Consider the following 25542-nt stretch of genomic DNA (forward strand, 5'->3'; position numbering starts at 1 on the left):
TTCCTATACATCCCAACCTCCTACCCCAGCTTTGAACTGAAAGGCCTCAAGTGGCTGAATTAATTCACCATTGTTGTTTATTTTGATTTATGTGCAGAGATAATGGAGCACATGGCACAAGGCTCTCTTTCTCCTTAGCAATCTATTTAAAATAAAATAGGGCAGCAAAAAGGCACCCACACAAAGGACGCTATTGGAAACAGATTGTGATTCTCACAAGAGCAGCGGGAGAGCAAATAAACATGTCTTCAGCCAAGAGCTGAAAACAATAATATGTTGTCAAAGTTGGTTTATCTATTCTGCAGCCAAGTCAATTATGATGGCGGAGTCAGGGAGAAGATTTCTCCCCCTTCCACCTGGAGATTCTCTTCCTGCCAAATTTGGATTTACAGAGGGACTGTTAAAATCACCAGAACTGCAAGGCTGTTTTTGTCAGAGGTCAGTGACTCTCAAATTAAGGGGATTAACCTCTCCCTGGAGGTATGGCTGTTTGCAGATGGGACATGATGTTATCCTTTGCTTCCTTGCATCTAGGATGTGGTGAGGTGACCGTTGCATGGTTTGTACCAATTGCAGTGAGAAGCAGCTACCACACTTGGACACATACAACCTGGGAGTGACCAGGAAATGTACACCTATCCTTCAAATCGAGGGCATGTATTGAACTAGATGGATCAAATGATCTGATTTTAAATAAGTTTGATATTTCTGGGGGCTGTAGCTCAGTGGCAGAGCAGATGCTTTGTTTGCAGATGGTCCCAGGTTCAATCCCCGTCTTCTCCAACTAGGGTGGGGAATGCCCCCTATCTGAAGGTGTGGGGAGCCAGTGTGCTCCCAGTCCGTGTAGGTAAAAGTAAAGGACCCCTGGACAGTTAAGTCCAGTCAAAGGCGACTATGGGGTTGTGGTGCTCATCTCGCTTTCAGGCCAAGGGAACCAGCGTTTGTCCACAAACAGCTTTCTGGGTCATGTGGCCAACAGGACTAAACCACTTCTGGCGCAACGGAACACCGTGATGGAAACCAGAGCGCACGGAAATGCTGTTTGCCTTCCCGCCACAGCGGTACCTATTAATCTACTTGCACCGGCGTGCTTTCGAACTGCTAGATTGGCAGGAGCTGGGACAGAGCAACGGGAGCTCACCCCATTGTGCGGATTCAAACCGCCAACCTTCTGATTGTCCAGCCCGAGAGGTTCAGTGGTTTAGACCACAGCGCCAACCGGTCCGTGTAGACTGAGCTCGAAGGACCAAGGCATCTGACACAGAACGCGCCAATGGTTCCCATAAGCCTATAGTTACTAGCAAGGTCTGAAAATGCAAAACTACTGAATATATCTAACATTCTAGTCAGGACAACGTAACAGAGGAAAGGATAACTGGACAGGTGATGGCATGGCGAGCAATGGATTGAGCTATAGTCCAGTCACATACTTGAATTGCCCTTGGTGGTATTTCTAGAACTTGAGAATGCATATCTATACATGAGGATTATTGGGAACCTCTAAAGAGATATTAAAAAAATAAGTGTTGCAATTTGAATTCAGTTGCAGCTTTTGAGTGAGCTCTGTAAATAATTAAGGATATATGGGTAAGAATAAGATCTGTTTACACAGATGTATATTATTAGTTTATTATTAATCCGTTGATAACTTAAGGCAACAGGTTTATTAGAGTGAAAAGATGTTTAAAAGGATGGGAAGTCAAACTATGTACCAAACTTATGATTTGAAGACTTACATTTCTCTGTTTGAGTTTTATTTTGATAATTTGGATATATAGATAATGATATGTCTTGGATGCATGGATGCAATTATGGCAAATAAAGCATTAAAAAAATCTATGCATGAGGAATGTGGACTGAATTTATTCATGTAGTATAAATTGGCCGTGTTTGTGCTCTTTCATACACTTGCAAAAAAATACCTTTGCTTCAGCAAAATTCGCTGGCGAAATCCCTGAAGCTTTCAACCCTTCAATCTCCTGACCCCAAGCCATTTGCATTTAGCTACAACTTCATTCGGAATCTATTAATCCCTGATTTTGGCAATAATAAAAGTGTGCACTCAGTGTGGTTTATTATTTCAAGCTGGAAGCCTAATCATGTGTACACAGTGCAGTCATTTGCCAAGGAAATACAATTCTTGCCAGTCAGCTTCAGACCACTATTTGCACATGCATGTCAACAAAGCTGGCAATTCCTCTTCGTTATGCATTGATAGCAGATGCCTGCCCTGGCATTTCACTGGGTATTAATTTTGAGTTGATATCATTTTGGAACTCTCCTCCTTTTCACTTGGCTCATCCTATCAAAGTTCTCTTTGCTTTTTTTATAGAATTTTTTTTTTTTTTGCTTGAATAGGAACCTCCAAATATGCCTTGAAATTTCACTTCAGGAAAAATTCGGTGACAACTCATCAAGGAAGGAGCTGGAATTATGGAGCAGGGGGAGCAAAAGAGGAGATTTGAACTCCATAAGCTAAATGGAAGGAATATCCAAAAGTTCAGAAACCATTCCTAGTCATCTTACCTGACCTGAAACTGTCATATTTTTTTTCTTATTCATGGAGGTTAAGGCTACCAATGGCTACTAGCCACAATGGCTAAAATATGTAATTAATTATGCAAATCACGTAACTTATGTAATTTTGTAACAGAGGACAGTGAAATGATTAATGTAGGTGTGGGTTGTGGTTGTTGTGGTTGCTTTTGCAGAAGATCATATTCAGCAGAATGGATACAGTGTTACATGCAATAAATACGGTGCAAAAGGTTTCCCTCCACCCTCAATTCAGAGATACATTCCAGCCACTTAAAAACACTTGACTAGTGCAAGCAGAGGGGAAATGCAGGGTGTGGTTTGGGGAGAATCCTTAGGTCCAGACAGCGAGATCTGGAGGGCCATATTTTGGATCCAGGCCTGAGGTTCCCTGCTCCTGCTCCACAAAACGGTGAGCATCCCTCAGTCTTCCTGCTTCCCCTTAGGGAAACTTCTTGACCTTGGGTGCAAACAACTGAATGATGCCCAACTGATGGCGATTACGCAGACTCCCTTTATATATTCTCTGTGAGCCTTCCCACAGGTCACGTGACTGATAAAAGAGCCATCCCCAAACCCCATATATAATCACACAAGTTGCAACACTGTAGAGAAGCTCATCCTGCGCTAAGATTTCCCTTGGTTGGTTGAGGACTGCAAAATATCCCCAACCCTTCAAACCAGCTTCCAGGGTGTCTTCTTCTTCTTCTTCTTCTTCTTCTTCTTCTTCTTCTTCTTCTTCTTCTTCTTCTTCTTCTTCTTCTTCTTCCACTCATAGTCAAGTAAGATTGTCTTCCATAAACATGGTTTTAACAGTGGGTTCATAAGTGACTGTGGAGGCCAATTCTGGATCCACACATCCCTCCACAGTGGGGACATTGGTTTCCAGTCAGGAGTTCATAATAATAATAATAATAATAATAATAATAATAATAATAATAATAATAATAATAATTTATTTATACCCCACCCATCTGGCTGGGTTTCCCCAGCCACTCTGGGCGGCTTCCAACAGAATGTTAAAATACAATAATCTATTAAACATTAAAAGCTTCCCTAAACAGGGCTGCTTTTAGATGTCTCCTAAAAGTCTGGTAGTTGGTTTCCTCTTTGACATCTGGTGGGAGGGTGTTCCACAGGGCGGGTGCCACTACCGAAAAGGCCCTCTGCCAGGTTCCCTGTAACTTGGCTTCTCACAGGAAGGGAACCGCCAGAAGGCCCTCGGCACTGGACCTCAGTGTCTGGGCAGAACGATGGGGGTGGAGACGCTCCTTCAGGTATACTGGACCGAGGTGGTTTAGGGCTTTAAAGGTCAGCACCAACACTTTGAATTGTGCTCGGAAACGTACAATGGTGAGGGTTTGCATCATTTGCTAATCGCCATTGGATTTTGGGGGTTTGGGATGGGTTTTTGGATGTGCATGAATTTGTTTTATGTGTGTAGATCAGTGCACACTGACCAACACACAGTCTTCGCAGAAAGGCTCTATCCCGATGGCATGAGTATCACAACGACCAGTAGATTCTTATCTGCTGCAGCCTTCACAGCCGTTGTAACATACCGCTTGTTATCATCCACCTGCTCTGCCATTGAGAACTTCTTGGATCATTCTTTGTCCAGCTCCTTCCCTTTGACCTCACCGCCTTGGGTCACCCTGCTGGGAGTACGAGATTCCTGACGGCTTCGCTCACAAGGGTCATAGGAACATGCAAGCCCACTCACCACGACAAGGTGATGATCCAGCGAGTGAGATGTGATACAGTGGGCCCTCTAGTTACGTAGCACTCTGGATACATAATTTTCGGCTTACGAACATGGCAAACCCAGAAGGATATTTCACTGTGTGAGCATGCACAGAAGCACTCTAAGTGCTGTGCATGTGCACAGAAGCAGTGCCTCTGCCTGCAGACTTTTTGGGTTGCGGACGGACCACAGAACGAATTTAATTTGTATCCGGAGGGTCCACTGTATATTATTACCACACAGAGAGGGAGGGAAGGAGGGAGAAATTTGCTTAAAGGTGGCTATTCCCCTTGAGCCGAAAAAAAGGGTTAGCCACTCCTGCTATACCCATTTACACATGAGCAACTCCCATTTAACGCAGTGAGCTTTACTTCTCAGCAGATAGACATGCACAAGATTGTGCTGTCAGCTGCCTTAACAGGAGTTTGATACATTTTGTCCGCAGTGAAAAAAGCACAACAGTGAGAGCCAATTAATCCATCAACACCCTTGGCTGTGATCTCGGTGCTATTTTGATCAGCACCAAAAAAAGGTACTCATTAATTTGTAATTAACCATATATTTACAGCATTTGCAGAAAAAAGCTCTTCATTCTCTCCAAATGACATTTCAAATGCACCTGATTATTTGAAAGTGCTGTCATAAGCCACGTTTTAATGAGAGGAGTTGGCAAGGTTAAGTGCTGAACTGACGGAATATATATATATATATACACATATATACATATATATATATATATATATATATATATATATATATATAGGCTGTTTGAGATAAATTCCTGGTTTGCTGTTTCTCTAATTAGGAGACTTCTCTTAAATGGGGTTAAGGGAGTGGGGCCAAGCAGGGGGGCCTGGCTCAGGGCTCATAAAACCATCCTATTATTTTTATTTGTTAAAAATCAGCTGTCACCATAGTTTAAAAATATCAAAGCAGTTTACAATGATATCTGTATACATAATAGAAATGCATCAAATTTAAAATCAGAGCCCATCAACTAACTATTATGAAAAGATTTGTTCTTAATTGCCTGGCAGAATAGAAACTTTTATTGGGCATTAATCTTGATTTACTTACACACAGCATCCATGGAGGTTAGATTATGTCTAGTCTTTATTGAGCATTTGTTCTGATTTGTTTGCCAGCCATTTTTAAGTCTTCTAGTCAATCACCCTGCATTTTTCAATGCATTTCCTCATTACTTTTCCAAAAGGTCTGTCTGTCTCTTTGTAAAAGTGGATTATAAGCCTTATTAATCATTCCTTCATGTCACACTTCCGAATGCATTCCCCCTTTACTTTTCTATTGCTCTACAAAGTCTGATTCTATTTAAACGTGGGGTTGTTTTTTTGTGTGCTTCGATCCACTTCAATTGTGCAAACCAGAATTTCCCAGAATGCACTTGAATCTCTCCCACAAAATACCGACAGTCTGGAGCCACCGTTAGCAAATGATGGAGGCAATTCCTCCGCAACATTTGTTCCCTGCACCCACATCGTGCCACATATGCTATTGCTATCCCCTGCAAAGCCATGCACAATAAACGTTTGAGAAAAATATTCATTTGTTTTCCAACTAAACCTAACGTTTTTTTCACCCAGGCCCTGCCAAATCACAGTGTCAACAACACTAAACCAGCGTGCCTAAAGGTTTGCAGGCCTGTGCTTATATAAATGAGGGGGCGGGGAGGAATTCCTGGGAGATCTGAGACAAATTGGAGAAAGCATTTAGAGGACAAGAAGATTGCAAGATAGCACAGTGGGTGAAATTATTCCGCTATGCCCCCCCTCCATCCCTGCTCTATCACAACTAAAATTTCTTGAAATGTGAAGTTTGTTTTTCACCATTTTAGTGGGATGCTTTGCTCTGGAGAGCCCAGTGTGACTGAGGAAGCTTCTCCTAGAATCCTATAACTGTAGAGTTGTAAGGGACTCAAAGGGTCATCTAGTCCAACCCTCTGCGAGGCAGGCAACACAACTAAATAATTCCTGACAGCTCCTAGGAGAGAGCTGAGTGCAGGGTGGGGACCAAAGGTGAACAAACTACATCAGAAGGAGCAAGACATGTTGTCCACCATAGAATCATAGAATTCTAGAGTTGGAAGAGACCGCAAGGGCCATCCAGTCCAACCCCCTGCCAAGCAGGAAACACCATCAAAGCATTCCTGACAGATGGCTGTCAAGCCTCTGCTTAAAGACCTCCAAAGAAGGAGACTCCACCACATTCCTTGGCAGCAAACTCCACTGTCAAACAGCTCTTACTGTCAGGAAGTTCTTCCTAATGACTTCCGGCGAGGTCGCTATCACGGGCGGTCGTGGGTTGCCTCGGCAGCGAGGCGACCCAGTCCAGCCCGGGGGTTGGAGCCCCGCTACCGCTAAGCGGGGCTCCGGTGAGGCGCGGGAAGAGCGTCCTGCGCCTCGGGCTCCCCGGCGGGCCCGCTAAGCTCCGTCCCCTTCCCTTGCTCCCCCTGTAAAGGGGGAGTGGGGGTGAGAGGGGATCGCGGAGCTGGGCCATTAGGGGATATGCCCCAACCGGGCGGAAAAGCGGCGAGTGCTGGCCATGACGAGCGACGACGTTCTCCCTGTAGAAGATGAAAGGAAATGAAGCCCGGTGGTTGTGAGTACTTGACTGGATTAAATTTGTGGACTTAACGATCCGGGAGGTTTCAGGGAAAGGAAGTCTGCCTCCCTCCCTTCGGCGGCAAGAAAATAACGGTTTATGTTACTGTTGCTACCAAGATGGTTACAATGTTTGGATTTTTTCACAAGTGAGACTATTTAGATCTCCCTTTGGGGAGGAAGAGGATGGAGAATATCCCTTTTTAAAGTTATGGTCTTTGCGCCCTGGTTTCAGGGAAAATGGCTGCGGAAAGTTTGAGCCGAAGTGGAAAACTACTGGTATAAGATGGAAAACATTGAAATAGAAACTGAAATTTGATACCTATGCCCGTTCTTACCATGTTGGGCTTTGTCTTTGAACTTGTTCTGAACTCTGGACTAACTGATGAACAAAGGATTATTATTTTGAAACTGGAACTGCTCAATCAGAAATTGAAGGTTTTGAGTGGGGACATGAAGAAAAATTTACTTCCCACAGAGGAGACCTTTCAGGTATTCGACACTATGGAAGAGAGCCTTGGCAAAGAGCTGAAGGGGATGATTGAAGAATTGAGAGAGATGGCTTGGCGACTCCCGGAAAAAGAAACGTCCTTCGGCGGTGGCAGCCCCGGGACGGTGAAGAATGTTATATCCAGCCCCCGAGGTGAGAGCTCTGGAGTGAAGGGCAAAAAATTAAGATATCTACAAATAGAAGAAGAATGCAGCATTGAATGGGAGAAGCTGAAAGAAGATGAACAGTGTACCCTGATGTTCGATGCAAGGACTGTTGGGGACTGTGTCTGGATCTGTGGACGTACAAGGAAAGAGGACAATTTGAGGAGTGGTTCTGGTGTAAGATGGAGAAGGACAATGGATAGAGGGGGGATAGGGTGAAGTGTATTAAGTGCAGAATATAAATGGTTTGTTATGGTAATCTGAAATCGGAGGGTTAAGACATTAAGTTTTATTTTATTTTCTAACAAGAAAAGGGATATTTTGAATTTTTTGTTATTAGCAGCAGTTTAAGGGATAGAAGAAGTTTGCTTAGATTTGATATAAGAATAATTTGTTAAGATATAAAGTTTTGTTATTAATTATTATGGATTAAGATGATTGTTTAGATTTGAATTTTCTTTAAATGAATTCAATTTTTAGAGAGATGAAGTTATTAAAGTAAAATCTGGATTTGGAACCGAAGGAGAGAAGGCAGGGGAAGTCAATTGTAAAGATTCGGAACTAGAATTTTTTTGTGTGTGTATGTAAACAAGAAGAAGAATCGTGGTTTTGTTTGTATTTGTTTTGTATAAATGTGGGTGGGTGATGGTATTCTTTGTTATGAAAAATGCCAATAAATTCTTTATAAAAAAAGGAAGTTCTTCCTAATGTTTGGGTGGAATCTTCTTTCTTGCAGTTTGAATCCATTGCTACGTGTCCGCTTCTCTGGAGCAGCAGAAAACAACCTTTCTCCCTCCTCTATATGACATCCTTTTATATATTTGAACATAGCTATCATATCACCCCTTAACCTTCTCTTCTCCAGGCTAAACATACCCAGCTCCCTAAGCCGTTCCTCATAAGGCATTGTTTCCAGGCCTTTGACCATTTTGGTTGCCTTCCTCTGGACACCTTCCAGCTTGTCAGTATCCTTCTTGAACTGTGGTGCCCAGAACTGGACAGAATATTCCAGGTGTATGTTCTTTACCCTGAGCTTGACTGGGGTGTCAGCCCCTCCCCTGACACCCCAAGCTAAGAGGCCATCATAATCCAATACTTTTGTATGTGTTGCTTATTGTTTTGTATGTGTTTGTTGCAGCTGTAGCTTGTTAAAAACTTTACAATCATTTGAAGTTGTCTGAGCCGTCACTACCTGGTTCAGATGGGGAGCGGGGAGCGCTCCTACAGGCTACAGAAACACACCTTTAAGCAGGGTGGTGGAATACTTGCGGAAGGGTGCTGAGGCCACATTTTAAAGTATCTCACTTAGACATAAATTCGTTCAATATGGTGATGGTCACTAGGTTAGATGGTTTTAAAAAGGAATCAGTGAAGCTCAGGGTAAAGAACATACACCAAAACAGTACACTAAAGTGGCAAGTGGACCTCTGTGGGGAAAGAGTCCCACAATTTAGGGGCTGTGACAGAAAATGCTCTCTCCAGAATAATAATAATAATAATAATAATAATAATAATAATAATAATAATAATTTATACCCCGCCCATCTAGCTGGGTTTCCCCTGCCACTCTGGGCAGCTCTTAACAGAATACTAAAAACAAGATAAAACATCAAACATCAAAAACTTTCCTAAACAGGAAACAGGGCTGCCTTCAGATATCTTTGAAAAGTCAGATAGTTTTTTTATTTCCTTGACATCTGATGGGAGGGAGTTCCACCGGGTGGGTGCCACTACCGAGAAGGCCCTCTGCCTGGTTCCCTGTAACCTCACTTCTTGCATGGAGGGAACCGCCAGAAGGCCTTCGGAGCTGGACCTCAGTGTCCGAGTTGAACGATAGGGGTGGAGACGCTCCTTCAGGTATACTGGGCCGAGGCTGTTTAGGGCTTTAAAGGTCAACACCAACACTTTGGATTGTGCTCAGAAACGTACTGTATATATTAGGAGAAGTTCGCAATTAAATTCTGATAATTTTTCATGAGGACTTTGAAAAAATCAGAAACTGATGTGGACAATGTGGAGAACTGAACTTGAGTTTGGAAAAATGAGGAAGAGAGAAACCAAAATTGAAAGATTCGCCCATCCCTACCTGAGACCAGACCCACTTCTGACCCCAAGGCTCTGTGGCCCTCCCCTAGCAGAAGCACAACCAAGACATATTGGGGAAGAAAGAGCTCATTTTGCTTCTGAACGTAAATAAAGCAGAAGTAAGGAATCATCATTATGAAAAATACAAGACTCCCTCAATTACGATAGAGCTTAATCGTAATTGATTTTGCTCAGTGTGTAATGTAAGCTTTTGAAAGCACCGGAATTAATGCCCCGTGACAAATTCTGCTTTTAGTTTGTGGAAAGAGTTACATTTCATTTGAGGCAAAGAAACTGAGACAAAAGAACTGGACTAGAATTGCAAAAAAAGGAGGGTCCCTGGTGTTATACTTGCACACAGATATGAAGGAGGAGAGATGTAGAGGCTGTCCAGGACCAACACCAACACCTGGCATGGTGGGGCAAAAGCAGGGGCCCAGAGAGCCCACTCCAAATGGTGCCAACTGCAGGCATCACCTAAAAAAAACCCCAATAATGGTAGTGCTGATAAGGAAAGTACTTAGCAAAGTGCCTGCAGCAGCCACCATGTTTTTGTTTTGTTTTTTTAAATTCCCCAGAAATCCTCTGTAACATGCTCCAGAGGCATTCTGGGAAAATGAAGATGGTAGCCACCACTGCAAACACTCTCACTGCCTCCATACATCCGTGCTGTTGACCTCTGCTGTCCATCTGTATCTGCTCTGCTTGTAAAATTACTGGGGAATTTAAGGACAAAGGAAGAGCCTTGCATTTAATCCAGCATGCTGTCAACACAGTTGCCAGTCAGACATATGAGGAGCCCACAAGCAGGATATGAGTTCAACTGATACTTAGAGTACTGCAGCTTCTGATACTAGGTCATAGATTGGGTCATGGACTGCACTCAATGAATATAAGAGAATCGGGTCATAAGGCACCCCATATGCAGTGGTACCTTGGGTTAAGTACTTAATTCATTCCAGAGGTCCATTCTTAACCTGAAGCGTACTTAACCTGAAGCACCACTTTAGCTAATGGGACCTCCTGCTGCCGCTGCGCCACCAGAGCACGATTTCTGTTCTTAAGCGGAGTTCTTAACCTGAAGCGTACTTAAGCCGAGGTACCACTGTACATGGAAGATTATATAGTATGTGGTGGACTTAGTACATCAAGGGTAGGGAACATGTGGCCCTCCAGATGTTGCCAGCCTCCAGTTCCCATCATGCCTCATCATTCGCCATGCAAGTGGCTGAGGCTGATGGGAGTTGTACTCCAGCAATGTCTAGAGCAGGGTTTCCCAAACTTGGGTCTCCAGCTGTTTTTGGACTGCCATCCTCCCTGGTCACTGGTCCTGCTAGCTAAGGATGATGGGAGTTGTAGTCCGAAAACAGCTAGAGATCCTAGTTCAGGAAACCCAGGTCTACAGGGCCACTGCTTCCTTACATCTGTGCTAGATAAAAGCAAAACACTTTGCAAAACAGCTCTGCTCTCCAGCAAGTCCATTAGAGTTTCAGGCAGGAAGATGAAATGACCCCTAATAAATAACTCAGTAAATCAGATACCTGGCAATCAAAAAGCCAGAGTTGGCAATTATTTATTTCCGTTGCTTGCCACATCAAAGCAGAAAGTAAGTGGGTTTCTAGCATAAAAAAAGAAAGAAATTCATTGCCCTGCCATTTCCTGCAGAGGGAGCATTTGACTTGCTTTGCCATTGTCTAAGAGTCCATGTGTATGAAAAAAAAATCTCAGTCCACAGGCAACTCTTAAGACTGAACAATGAATTAAATTGCAGGCTACAGATGGGAGAGAATTTTGGCTCAGCTCACATTTAAAACTGAACCTACCTAGTCCACACCTTCTGAAAGAATATGCAAATCAAAACTCAAGTCATCCTTCAAAATTTGCACATCTCTGAATTTTGCAGAGAAGCTTTCCACCCCAGCAATGTGTACAATTGCACACATTGTATTAAAGTGTGCATAAAGTTACATGCATTAGTGAAAATAGCACACAAAATACGCATTACAGCTTTAAGAGAAAGTGTGAATTAGATAGATTCACTTTTCAATCTTATTGATTTCATTTGTTTATTGCGTTTGTATCACACCCTTTTCTCCAGAGAACTCAAGGTGGGGTATGTGGTTCCTCTCCCTGCACATTTTATCCTCACAACACCCCTGTGAGGTAGGTTAGGCTGAGAGGCAGTGTCTGGTCCAAGATGTTCACTGAATCAAATTTCTCCCTCATGCCTAGACTCCCCAATGGTGTTTTAAATGGGGATATTTACTGCATTTCATAGAATCATAGAATTATAGAGTTGGAAGGGATCAAAAAGATTATCTTGTCCAATCCCCCCAAAATGCAGGAATCTCAGCTAAAGCATCCATGACAGATGGCCATCCAACCTCTGCTTTAAAACCTCCAAGGAAGGAGAGTCCACAACCTCCCGAGGAGACCGTTCCACTGTCAAACAGCTCTTACCACCAGAAAGTTCTTCCTAATATTTAGTCAGAATCTCCTTTCTTGTCATTTGGATCCATTGGTTTGGCTCCTACCCTCCAGGGGAAGAGAACACATGCTTGCTCCAACTTCCATGTGGCAGCCCTTTAGATATTTGAAGATGGCTATCAAATCTCCTCTTTTTCAGGCTAAACATACACAACTCCTTCAACCATTCCACATAAGACTTGACTTCCAGACCCTTGATCACCATAGGGGGTTAGAGTAGATGTCTCTCAGGGTTCCTTCCAATTGTGCAATTCTATGAGTCTATGAAATAGATGATAGATAGATAGATAGATAGATAGATAGATAGATAGATAGATAGATACATTCCAGCGTAAAAGGCTTTTGCATTGGGGGTGATTATACAAAGAGGATCCCACAATATCGTACCGGTACTTAAGCCACGAGGTCTGTTTTTCTTCTTGCAGGGATCCAGAAAGTTGTGAGTATCCTCCCTGTGCCCATTTGTGCAAACAGAAAGCTTAAATCCTTGTTGCTGAAGTAAAGCAGCCAAATTAAGTGTCTTACTTTTCATGTTTTTGTTCTGATTGACAAATGTTATTTTTGGAGTGCGTGTAGAGAGGGATGTTAAATCTTTCCTCATTATTGAGGAGTAAGGATTGCAGTCCTTAAAATTTTATTGTTTTTGCATTCATGTAGTGATTTAAAATATCCACTCTCTCTCTGTGTGTGTATTTATCTGGCCTTAAGCTGGGAAAGCCACCCATCTCGCGCAGTTAGATTTTGGAATACGAAAAAGGGACTGGCCATTACTTTGTTTGTCATTATTTTGTTACCTAAAGGGGCACATTATTTGCATTTTCTGCTTCACACACCTGATAGTCTTGAATCTTCTCTAATTCAAAGTGCCTTTTTGTAATCTGAGTAATCCTTGCAACAACCATTTAAAATAGATTAGGAAGAACAACTCTGTATGTTAACCCAGTATTACATCCCCTGTTTTATATATTGAGGTGAGAGAAACTGGAGGTTAGACAGTGAATTGGCCAAGGTCATCCTTTCTTGTAACTTGAAGCCATTGGTTTGGGTCCTACACCCCCAGAGAAGGAGATAACAAGCTTGTGCCCTCTTCCATGTGACAGCCCTTTCGATATTTGAAGATGGCTATCATATCTCCTGACAAAGGTCCATATAGTTAAAGCTATGGTTTTGCCAGTAGTAATGTATGGAAGTGAGAGCTGGACCATAAAGAAGGCTGATCGCTGAAGAATTGATGCTTTTGAATTATGGTGCCGGAGAAGACTCTTGAGAGTTCCATGGACTGCAAAAAAATCAAACTTATCCATCCTTAAAGAAATCAGCCCTGAGTGCTCACTGGAAGGACAGATCCTGAAGTTGAGGCTCCAGTACTTTGGTCACCTCATGAGAAGCGAAGACTCCCTGGAAAAGACCCTGATTTTGGGAAAGATGGAGGGCACAAGGAGAAGGGGACGACAGAGGATGAGATGGTTGGACAGTGTTCTCGAAGCGACTGGCATGAGATAGGCCAAACTGCGGGAGGCAGTGGAGGATAGGGGTGCCTGGCGTGCTCTGGTCCATGGGGTCATGAAGAGTCGGACACGACTGAACGACTGAACAACAACATCATATCTCCTCTCAATCTCCTCTTTTCCAGGCTAAATATACCCAACTCCCTCAACCATTCTTCATAAGGCTTGGTTTCCAGACCCTTGGTCATCTTGGCCATCCTCCTCTGCACATGTTCCAGCTTGTCAACATCCTTCTTAAATTGTGGTACCTGGAATTGGACACAGTATTTCAGGTGTGGTCTGACCAAGGCAGAATAGAGTGATACTATTACTTTCCTTGATCTGGACATTATATTTCTGTTGATGAAGCCTAGAGTAGCATTAGCTTTTTTTGCTGCTGCATCACACTGTTGAATCACGGTAAGCTTGTGGTCTACTGAAGTCTGATCCTGAAAGCAGTGCAGAGCTCTTTACAAGGATCCACAATGCATGAAAAAGGTCTCATGTTCAAACCCCAGCTTCTCCAGTTTAAAAAGAATAAGGAAGGAGGGGATAAGAAAGGCCCTCAGGTTGAGACCCTGCAGAGCTACTGCCAAGAGGTGCAGACAGTGGCGTGCTAAGATGGATCAATAGTCTCACCTGGGGTGGGGGGAGGGGGAAAGCAGTTTTTTATATAATGCTCTTCTTTCGATAAATCCTGTGAATGAACCACAATCTGGATGCTTTTATGAAGTTATAACTGGTCAATCACAGGACAAGTCTAGGGCTGATGCTGTTGATTCTACTTCAGAAAACAAGGTTAACCAAGTAAAAAAAAGCAATAAATGGACCTGTTCTTTGGGCAAAACTGCCACTTATATCATTATTTCCACAGGGGTTTTGCTTCTGAGGTTAGAAGGCAGCTGAACCCAAGCTAAATTGGACTTCCACATTAAGGCTGAATTCTCTCTGTAAGTCTGTAAGAATAATAGGAGATTGCAAGGAGACAATGGGCATACAGTGACCTTTGCTGCACAGGAGTTATTTGTCCCGGAGAGGGAAAATGGTAGGTAGGCCCAGTGGGTTGCTAGGAGCAACCCCACATTCCTGGTTTGAAAACTAGTAGCCTGGGGAGTTGAAAGCCAGGCTCCTGGGGATTGGCTGCCAGGGAAAATGGGTAGCATCTGGCACAGAAAGTGGAGCAAACTGTGAAAGATTTTAAATGTGACACATATTTCTCTGGCTCTCAGATAAAATGGAACTCAAGCAGTGAGCTTCAGAGTTGGGGTCTGTGATGCTCAAGTGGCCTTTGAAAAGGCAAGGAACCAAAAAAGGAAGCCTCCGAAATTATCTCTGGAACCTTGCATGCAGCAATTAGACCATTTGTACATACTTTATGGAAAGTGGCCTTTGGGAGCCAAAAGGGAGGTATATACACACACACACACACACACACACACAATTTTGTAAAATTTATACACCACTTGATTGTAAAAGAAAACCTCCAAGCTATTTACAAATAGATAAAACAATGAAATTGAGAAATAAAATCACAACCATACTTTGAAACATACAATAGCTAAAAATAGACGCTCATGGCTTCCTGGCTGCAACACCATGTGATTACCTGCATGTTGGGGAGGCGGAGAATAACATGCCCTCAGGATCCCCCTACCCCTAGTAGCTCCACTTCCTAGTTACTGTTGCTGCTGCACAGTTCCTTGCTCTGGGCAATATGTGATGCATCCATTCCATTAGTGCAAGGATTTATGTTTGCATAATGAAACTCCCCCTCCTCCTCCCCCTGTGCCCTATACTCTCCCTAAATCTGTTTTGTAGGTTTTGTGGGAGAGGAAATCCAGAATAGATTATGGGGGGGGGGGGTCCGTTGTGCAAATGTGAATCCTTGCATTGACTAAATGAGTTACTTGGTGCAACGTAGTACCAATCTGCATCATTACCAAAACAGAGAAAGCAAGGTGGAACAAGGCTACATCCCATTCTTTTTAGCCCCTATCCCCAATCACTCACTTAGTGTTGTGATCCATGGCAAAGCCCAACAATGAGAGTTGATGGTCCAAGCATAGGGAAGTCAGTGGTTCCTGTTCCCCAATGGAGGCAGGAGAGCAAGACTGTGCAAGACAAGGCAAATTTCAGCCCCTTGGATTAGGTGTGGTTTCAGGACCATGGACAGCGTTCTTACAGCTGAGGCCAAGTATCCACGTTGTCTCAGCAAGAATCCATAGGAATTGGCTGAGTTTTATAGCAAGGATAGGAAGCCATTGACTGGATGCTCCACCCTTTTAGTACTGACCTGTTAAAATGACTGTTGCCTTCTTCTGCAGCTTATCTCCTTCAAAGTAATGGGCTTTCCAGTTGTGAGTATCTCTCCTCTGGGCTTTCTTGATCCCACAGAATCTGTGGACCAGCCATCAGTCACTGTCTCCAGACCCCACCCTGATAAGTCCTGGTCCAGGGCAATGTCTCATGGAGAAGGCTGGTGAACAGGCCACAGAAGCAAGGAAAGGGCTCAGGACCCAAAGACAACCTCAGCAGATGCAAGATGCAGCTGCCGCTGCCGGAATTGTTTATGCCATATGCATTTCATTTTGCTTCAAAGCAGCCCAGACCAAGAGCTTTTCTGGTTCATGCATTCAACTGACAGTCATCAATTGTATAATAATCAAATACAGACAGGATGTGCATCAAGGATGGGAGCTGGTGACCCACCAGTGCATCTGTATACCTGTGCCCTGCACCAGACCAAGACAGTTTGCCACCTGAAGCAAAGGGCAAAAGAACTTGCCATGCTTCCACCACCTCTTAGCAGTTCTGTAGCATTTATGTCTTTTTTCGATATGGGTGAGACTGGGGCTGCAAGCTTCAGTTGATTTATTGGTTAGATTAATTAAGTTGCAATTGCTTTTGCACTGACTAAAAACACATCCTGGATTAATTAAGCAGTATTTTTTTTTAAAAAAAAGGTTAATTCACCTGAATGCAAATGTTTATTTTAAAAACTGCAAATGGCATGCATGAGTGGCTGGGGAAATCCAGCCAGATGGGCGGGGTACAAATAATAAATATTATTATTATTATTATTATTCAAATGCCATTCTCTCTAAAGAGAAATATATGCATGCATTGGAGTATGTTTCCCTCTTCAAAACAATGGTTTAAGTCCTAATGCGTACATATGAAGATCAGTTAATATTCAATCATTTGAACACACTTTCAGGTAAGATGAATCCAATAAACTGACAGTCCTAGTAGAGGCACCCCATGGCTACTAGGCATGATGGCTGTGCTGTGCCTCCAAGGTGTTGCCTTCATGATCAGAGGCAGGAATGCATCTGAATATCAGTTGGTGGGAGTCATTAGGGAGAGAACTGCTGCTGAACTCAGGTCCTACTTGTGGATTGCCCATAATCATCTGGCTGGCCACTGTGAGAACAGGATGCTGGAGTAAGTGGACCATTGACTTGATCCAGAAGGGTCTTCTTATACTATGTTCCTCATCTGTCTTGACAAATGCAAGGTGGTTCTTTTAAAATGAGATTCAGAGGCAAGAACAAGAGGAGGAGGAAGAGTTTGGATTTGATATCACGGAGTCTCAAAGCGGCTAACATTCTCCTTTCCCTCCCTCCCTCACAACAAACGCTCTGTGAGGTGAGTGGGGCTGAGAGACTTCAAAGAAGTGTGACTAGCCCAAGGTCACCCAGCAGCTGCATGTGGAGGAGTGGAGACACAAACCCGGTTCACCAGATTATGAGTCTACCACTCTTAACCACTACACCGCACTGGCTCCAGTGTGGCAATACAAACACTAGTGAAAAGATTAGAGATTTTATTCTAAACAGCAAGCATTATATACATTACCAAGCAAGCACTTCGATCTGCCACTTGGAAGCCCTCAAGAAGTGGTGAAGCAATCCCCCAGGTGGCCTTCATTTGCACAGCCCTGCGGTCATCAGTCCATCCCCGAGCTTTAAAAATTCGGCCCAACACCATCTGATTTATAGATAGCTAACCTGTTAGCCTGTGTGGCTTGCCTGACTGCCTACAGATTATTCATTAGCCACATCTCCCAATTCCTTACTTTCTTCAAACAATGTCTATCATCAGAAGAAGGTGAAGGTACCCAGCGCTATCACTTCCTTCCAACCGATTAGGACTAGGAAATTAAAGGCTGTTCTTCAGCCATCAAAGAGCTTAGAGAGGTGGGAAAGGAAGGAACAGGGGGCAGGAAGAGGGCAACCAAGTTAGATCACTAAACTCCTCAAAAATTTTGGATAGATTGCCCATACATCATCCTTGCCAAAATGTGGGGAATCCAGTATCCAAGGCTTTTTTCCATAAACAGCACCAATCATTTTCCAGGAATTTCCCAGTTACGTTGCAATTCTCGAAAATGACAGCTTTTTGCATTGGATTTCATAGCAACAGTGCCCCTTGTATTCTCTCTAAGCTTTCCTTCAGGGTATTTGAAAGATGTTTTGCTTATTTTCCTAAGATAAACATACCCAATTGCTTTTCCTTTCCTTTATGGGGTTTGTTTTCCAGAACCTTTATCACAGCTTTAACACTCCTCTGAAGATGTCCCAGTCTATCAACATCATTTTTAAACTATGGTACCCAGAGTTGGAGGCATTACGCCAAATGTGGACTGTCTAATTCTGAATAAGTTGCTGAATTATGTTCTAAGTCCTCCCTTTAGGAGATGTCTTCCCTTGTGTTGTGATTTGAAGTTCATCTGAGCCCCTGGCTACTCATTAACTTTGCTGTTTTGTATTCTGATCTCAGTCTTGTTCCAGAAACAGAGCTCTTCCCTTGATCAAGACACTATACTTCTGTTAAAGCAACCTAGAATATGTTGTTGTTGTTGTTGTTGTTGCTGCTGCTGCTTCATATTGTAGACTCATCTTAAGCTTGTGGTCTACTAAGATCCCTAGATCCTTTTCATATGTACGACTGGCAACCCAGGTGCCCCCCCATTTTATATTTGTGCAGCTACTTCTTCTGCCTAAGTGCAGAACCGGACATTTGTCCCTACTGAAATTCATTCTGTTACTTTGGGCCCAGTCATCCAATCTGTTAAGGTCATCTTGAATCCCAATTCTGTCTTCTGCAGTGTTGGCTACCTCTCCCAATTTGGTGTCATTTGCAAATTGAATGAACATCCTCTCAATTCCTTCATCCAAGTCGCTTATAAAGATGTTGAATGACAACAGAAACCAGGACAAAACCCCACAGCACCCCACTTGCCACTTTTTAAAAATTGTCTGCATTTGTGCCTTAAATATGTCAGCTTGAAGAAATTCCCACCCATCTTTTACTCCCTTCCCTCTTTTGAGTATTTCTGTCCATGGTAAATAGAAGCAAATGTGGTGGCAGAGCATAGTCATCATGGCCAGTAGTTATCAACAGCCCTTTCCTCCAGGAATTTGTCTAATCCTCTTTTCAAGCCATCCAGGTTGGTGGCCATCACAGCCTCTTGTGGGAAGGAGTTCCATAGTGTAACTATGCACTGCATTAAGAAGCACTTCCTTTTATCTGTCCTTCCAATCAATAAGAAAGCATAATATTCCAGGTACCAATTATTCCCACAGCCCACAAATGCTACTTTGTGGAGTGGACTTTTCATTTTCATTTTGCTCTTGGTATTAAGAATGGCATGCCTTTATGCTTAATCTCAGCCTAACTTGGCTGCACTGAAGCACTGTTTCCTGACAAGAATATTGCCTGAGCTGTGTGAGGAATATGAAATTGCTCTCGTGCTGTTATCTGCAAATCTGCCCAACCCCCAACCCCCCCCCCCCGCTCTGTCTTCATCAGATAACCAGCAGGGAGCTGAAAGTAAAAGAAACAGCGCTCTTCTGAAACAGCCACCCTGCCACTACAAATTCAACACAGTTCTCTATCAGGGTGGCTAACTCTCAACTTGGGAGGGCTGATCTGCCTCCCTCCCAAGTAACCTCCCTCCAAGACCCCATTGATTTTGGTGATGGCAGAACAGAGCAAGAGATAATTTAGTTTGTGCCCATCCTAGTGCCTTGATAGCAGTTTAAGCTGTCTCCTCCTCCGTCATCAGACTGATCATTTTATGAGTGGGGAAGGAGTCCTTAACTCCCTCTCCTGCTGCTCTCGCTCTGTGTGCCTCCTCTCTGAAAGAGCATTGGGTGGCCCTGCCCACTTTTAGTCACACCCATGCAGCCCTTGGAAGGTTTGCCGAGGTTGTGTGTGGCCCTCTCTCCAACAAAACTGAGACATTACAGCTGTTTTTAATGTCCACCCTTGCTCCTGCTTAATTGCATTGGAGGGGCAAAGGTGTCGCAATGAGCCAAGTAATAATTCAACTGAGTGACACATCCTGCAGGAATTCATTCATGACAGCTCAGCTGGTAGAGCATGAGGGCCCTTAATCTCAGCGTTGTAGGTTCGATTCCTGCATTGCAGGGGGTTGGACTAGATGACCCTTGGTGCCACTTCCAACTCTACAATTCTATGATTCCATAAGGGGGTTGCAAATACCTCAGTGTGTGTGGGGGGGGGGTGCAACTTATTTAGCTTTGTTTCTGTCTCTACCTGGGGAACTACGTTTTCTTCTTCTTAAATCATAAATTGACAATACTTAATGCTTTTTTGGGGGGGGTACTGCTTTTCTCAGTTAAAAGGATGAAAACAGCCAGTCTTTACCCATTAAACTTTCTCCAAATATCCAGGCTTCAATGTGTTCCTGAGCCTTAAAACTCTCCCAGCTCATCCAAAGACAGATGTGTTTACTCTGTGGATTTTTCTTGTGGCTCCTAAAAAAAAGACTCAACATTTGCATTTTTAAAAAAGATTCTTCTCTCCCCATTTCTCCTGACTGACAGAAGTCTGCTTTCACCCATGGCTGTAAAACACCTGCTGCCCCCAATTTGCCAGTAGATACCATATGCTATTTAATTGAAGAGATTGACTGAAATGCTCAGGGATCCAAATAGCAATGGAAACTTAAATTGAGGAAATGAAAAGGAACATTAAAAATTTATAACCCAGCTTTCCCAGGTCAGCTACTAACATAAAATCCAATAAAGCCATATCCAACACCCAATAATACAATGCATACTTTGGGAGGCTGCTCTACACCAGACCAGACATTTTCTCCAGCTAGCCTGGTATTGCCTCCTCTGACTGGCAACAGCACTTCAGGGTCTCCAGCATCAACTGCTGCCTGATTGGACTAAACTCCCCTCATCCCTGAACACTGGACATGCTGGCTGGAGCTTATGGAAGTTGGAATCCTGCAATATCTGGTTTCCCATTCCATCCAGGAATGTGTCTATGGTCACCAAGGTTGGTGGATATCACTGCCTCATAGAATCATAGAATTGCAGAGTTGGAAGAATCACGAGGGTCATAGACGAACCCCCCACAATACAGGAATAATTCACCCAAAGGAGGCTTGAAACCACAACCCTGAGATTAAGAGTCTCATGGTCTACCAACTGAGCTATCTCAGCTGCTGCATGTGGGAGCAACTTCCATTCTTTAACTCTTCTTCTTCTTCTCTGGCAGTAAGATGGTCTTCCATGATCACGGTCTTAACAGTGAGTCCGTAAGTGACTGTGGAGGCCAATTCTGTATCTATATGTCCTTCCACAGTGGGGATATAGGTTTCAGGGTGGGAGATACCGGTAATCACGGTGAGGTTTGCCAAGCATGCCTTCCCCTTAGCACATTTCTCCCTTTCATCCTAAGTTCGAGTGTCTTCAAAGCCCATGACACCTTTGGTAAAGGCTGTTCTCCAATTGGAGCGCTCGCAGGCCAGTGTTCCCCAGTTGTCAGTGTTTATACTACATTTTTAAAGATTTGCCTTGAGACAGTCTTTAAACCTCTTTTGTTGACCACCAGCATTACACTTTCCATTTTTAAGTTTGGAATAGAGTAGTTGCTTTGGAAGACGATCATCAGGCATCCACACAACATGACCAGTCCAACAAAGTTGATGTTGAAGAATCATTGCTTCAACACTGGTGATCTTTGCTTCTTCCATTACACTGGCATTAGTTCACCTATCTTCCCAAGTGATGTGTAAAATTTTTCGGAGACACCGTTGATGGAATTTTGCATGAAGTTGGAGATGGCGTTTGTAAGTGGTCTATGTTTCACTAGCGTACAGTAAAGTTGGTAGTACAATAGCTTTGTAAATAAGCATTTTGGTTTCCGTGTGAATGTCCCGGTCCTCAAACACTCTGCACTTCAATCTGGAGAAAGCTGCACTCGCAGAGCTCAGGCGAAGCTGGATTTCAGCATCAATGTCCGCCCTTGTGGAAAGATAACTGCCCAGGTAGGAGAAGTGATTGACACTTTCCAATGTTACACCATTGACTTGGATTTGTGGCACTGCAGAGGGGTTGTTTTGTGCTTGTTGGTGCAGCACTTGGGTGGTTTTTTGGACGTTGAGTGATAGGCCAAGCTTTTCGTAAGCTTCTGTTTAGGTATTTAGAATTGTTTGGAGGTCTTCCTCTGAGTGTGCACACACACTACGTTGTCATCAACATACTGAAGCTCTTTAACCGTGCACTGTGCAAAGAAGATCTGTGTCCTCAGTCTGTCACTCACAGCCCATCCACCAGTCAAATGAACAAGAGCAATGGCTATTCAAGGAAGGCCACTACCAGCAACTGCAGCTTTCCAGCTTTCCAGCTTTGCAACAGGACTTCCCCCCATGCTATTTGGCAACCAAGTGGACTCTCTTGACTAGGAATGGAAAAACCTGTTGGTTTTTTTGCTTCATTTCACCACATCTCCACATTAACACCCACCCACCACAAACACACACAAACAAACACATTATTTTCATGAACATATATATTTTTAAGCAGAATATTTTTTTTCAGCTTGACCTTGCTGGAACTCAGTTCTGGCACCTCTCAGCAGGGCGCCATTGCCATGATAAGAGAACAGGGGAGGTGTTCAAGGTGAGTTCTGGCATCTCTTTTTCTAGAAAAACAGCACTGCTTTTAAAGCACATTTCCCCTAATAGAAATAGATTTTTCTATGAATTATTTGGTTGGAAAACTGCAACCAAATAGAGGAGTGAGGATTTGCTGCATTTCAGCTAACACGTGGTTTGAGGAATTAGTGTGAACTAGGTAAGTTTTCATTAAAATGCACACCAAAGCAAATTTCTCCCTCATCACTACTCTTGTCCCATCAAGGAGGCCCTGGCAACAACATTGTTCCATTTTTTAAAATAAATAAATAAATGGTGTTTTTGATACCCCACCCTTCCTCTATATGGCTGAACAAAAACAGGAAGCTAAAAACATAATTCCACAGAAATAAATTATATCAATACTTTGGCCACCTCATGAGAAGAGAAGACTCCCTGGAAAAGACCCTGATGTTGGGAAAGACGGAGGGCACAAAGAGAAGGGGACGACAGAGGACAAGGTGGTTGGACAGTGTTCTCGAAGCTACCAACATGAGTCTGACCAAACTGCGGGAGGCAGTGGAAGACAGGATTGCCTGGTGTGCTCTGGTCCATGGGGTCACGAAGAGTCGGACACGACTAAACGACTAAAACAACAAACAACAACATATCAATAAAATCACACAATGGCAACAGTAATACAATAATTGGCACTGATAAAAACCTATAAAACCAAAGCTCACAAAGAACCCTATTCAATGCAGTTTTTAATTCCTTTAGGTGTGTCCTTGATTGCAATAAGCAGTAAAGAGCCCAATCATTCATACACACACACACACACACACACACACACACACACATGAGAATAAATTATATATATATAATTTCCCTTTGGCAAATGCCAGGGATTTTCCAGGCATCTATCAAAAGGAGTTCTACTTTGCTTGGTGCTCAACTGACTCTAAACTTTCATGTCCTGAGAGAGCCACCTCCTCCACCCCCTCCAAGAGAGAGAGAGAGAGAGAGAGAGAGAGAGAGAGAGACCTTTCAACTGCATGCTGCCTTTCTTCCTTTCAATGCAAACAGGCAGACAATCGCTTGCATTCAAATGCCTATATTATTTTCACAAAGCAATGCTCCCCTGAAGCAATTTCTCCAGTGCACTTAAGCATAGCCCATCTTTTCCTCCAGCAGCAACAGCTTATCAGTCTATTCTTCTCCCATCTCTTTATTCTCCTTGAAGAAGCAAGCATTGTGGATCCACAGCCTATTATTGCCGTTTTTCAGATGGTTGGTGGGCGGATTGTTTGTCTGTATATATCAGTGGTTTAGTATCATCCCCACCTAAATATGATTAACAAAGATCAGAAAGTGCTTTGCGTTGTTTGAGGCTGAGCCAGCTGCAGTTGAGAAGTAGTTCAGTTTCTGGAATTTGCCCTTTTGGTGATGCTTAGTAACACTGATATGAACAATGATGGAATTGGTTGTTATTAGCTCTATATGTCCATCCTTAAAGAAATCAGCCCTGAGTGCTCACTGGAAGGACAGATCCTGAAGCTGAGGCTCCAATACTTTGGCCACCTCATGAGAAGAGAAGACTCCCTGGAAAAGACCCCGATGCTGGAAAAGATTGAGGGCACAAGGAGAAGGGGACAACAGAGGACGAGATGGTTGGACAGTGTTCTCAAAGCTATCAACATGAGTTTGACCAAACTGCAGGAGGCAGCGGAAGATAGGAGTGCCTGGCATGCTCTGGTCCTTGGGGTCATGAAGAGTCGGACACGACGAAACAAGTTCCATATGGGATAGCTCAGTTGGTAGAGCAGGAGACTCTAACTCTCAAGGTCATGGGTTCAAGGCACCCACATTGGCCATCTACATTGGCCATCACTATATAAAAAGAGCCTAAAAACCCAAATAGAAAGCCTCTGTTATTTAAATGAAAGAGAAAAGAGCATCCATGAGGTCTCCAACCATCTTCCTGGGCCTCTGTCACCTCCTCTCTCCTCCACATCTCTTCCCTACCTCCCACAAATGCGTCATCTCCACTGCTCTAGGCCCCCTGCCCCGCTACATTTCCCTATGATATTGTACATGCAGCGTTCTGCACATCCATAATACCATTCAGAAGCAAGGAGCCACCATCCAAGGTGCTGCCTGCAGCCTGAATCATGGCTGCATGGAGCAGGTGGTGGCCTCCAGGGCAAGGAGGAGGGCTGCCCTTCTTGGTGATATCAGCAAATGTGGTTCTCCAGTGTGTCTCTGGTGTCACATTGCAACATAATTGAATTATGCTTAAGCGGGCCCTAGAAGGAACCCCTCATTATCTAAATAGCATGAGAGATGCCGAAGTAATTGAAATAAGAGGGGGAGGTTTGGATAAGGAAGAGCAGCGCTTAATGGAAATGGAAGGACTCAAGGAATGGAGCTGCTTCCCCATCAGAGGGAGCTTGGGAAAGCAAGCAGGCTGTAGGGGGTATCATGCCAAATAATAATAATAATAATAATAATAATAATAATAATAGTTTATTTCTACCCCATCTCATCTGGCTGGGTTTCCCCAGCCACTCTGGGCGGCTCCCAACAGAATATTAAAAGCACAATGAAATATCAAACATTTAAAACTTCCCTAAGCAGGGCTGACTTCAGATGTCTTGTAAAACAGACAGTTGTTTACTTCTTTCACATCTGATGGGAGGGTGTTCCACAGGGCAGGCACCATCACCGAGAAGGCCCTCTGCCTGTAACTTCCCTTCTTGCAGTGAGGGAACCGCCAGAAGGTCCTCGGAGCTGGACCTCAGTGTCCAGGCTGGACAATGGGGGTGGAGACGCTCTTTCAGGTTAACTGGGCCGAGGCCATCTAGGGCTTTAAAGATAAGCACCAACACTTTGAATTGTGCTCAGAAACGTACTGGGAGCCAATGTAAAGGTCTTTCAGGACCGGTGTTATATGATCTCGGTGGCCACTCCCTGTCACCATCCAAATAAGGAAGCAGCTTTGAGTCAGGATGAGCTGCTTGAAATTGCCTTATA

This window comes from Lacerta agilis, chromosome 9 (assembly GCF_009819535.1).
Source record: "Lacerta agilis isolate rLacAgi1 chromosome 9, rLacAgi1.pri, whole genome shotgun sequence".
Classification (NCBI taxonomy): Eukaryota; Metazoa; Chordata; class Lepidosauria; order Squamata; family Lacertidae; genus Lacerta; species Lacerta agilis.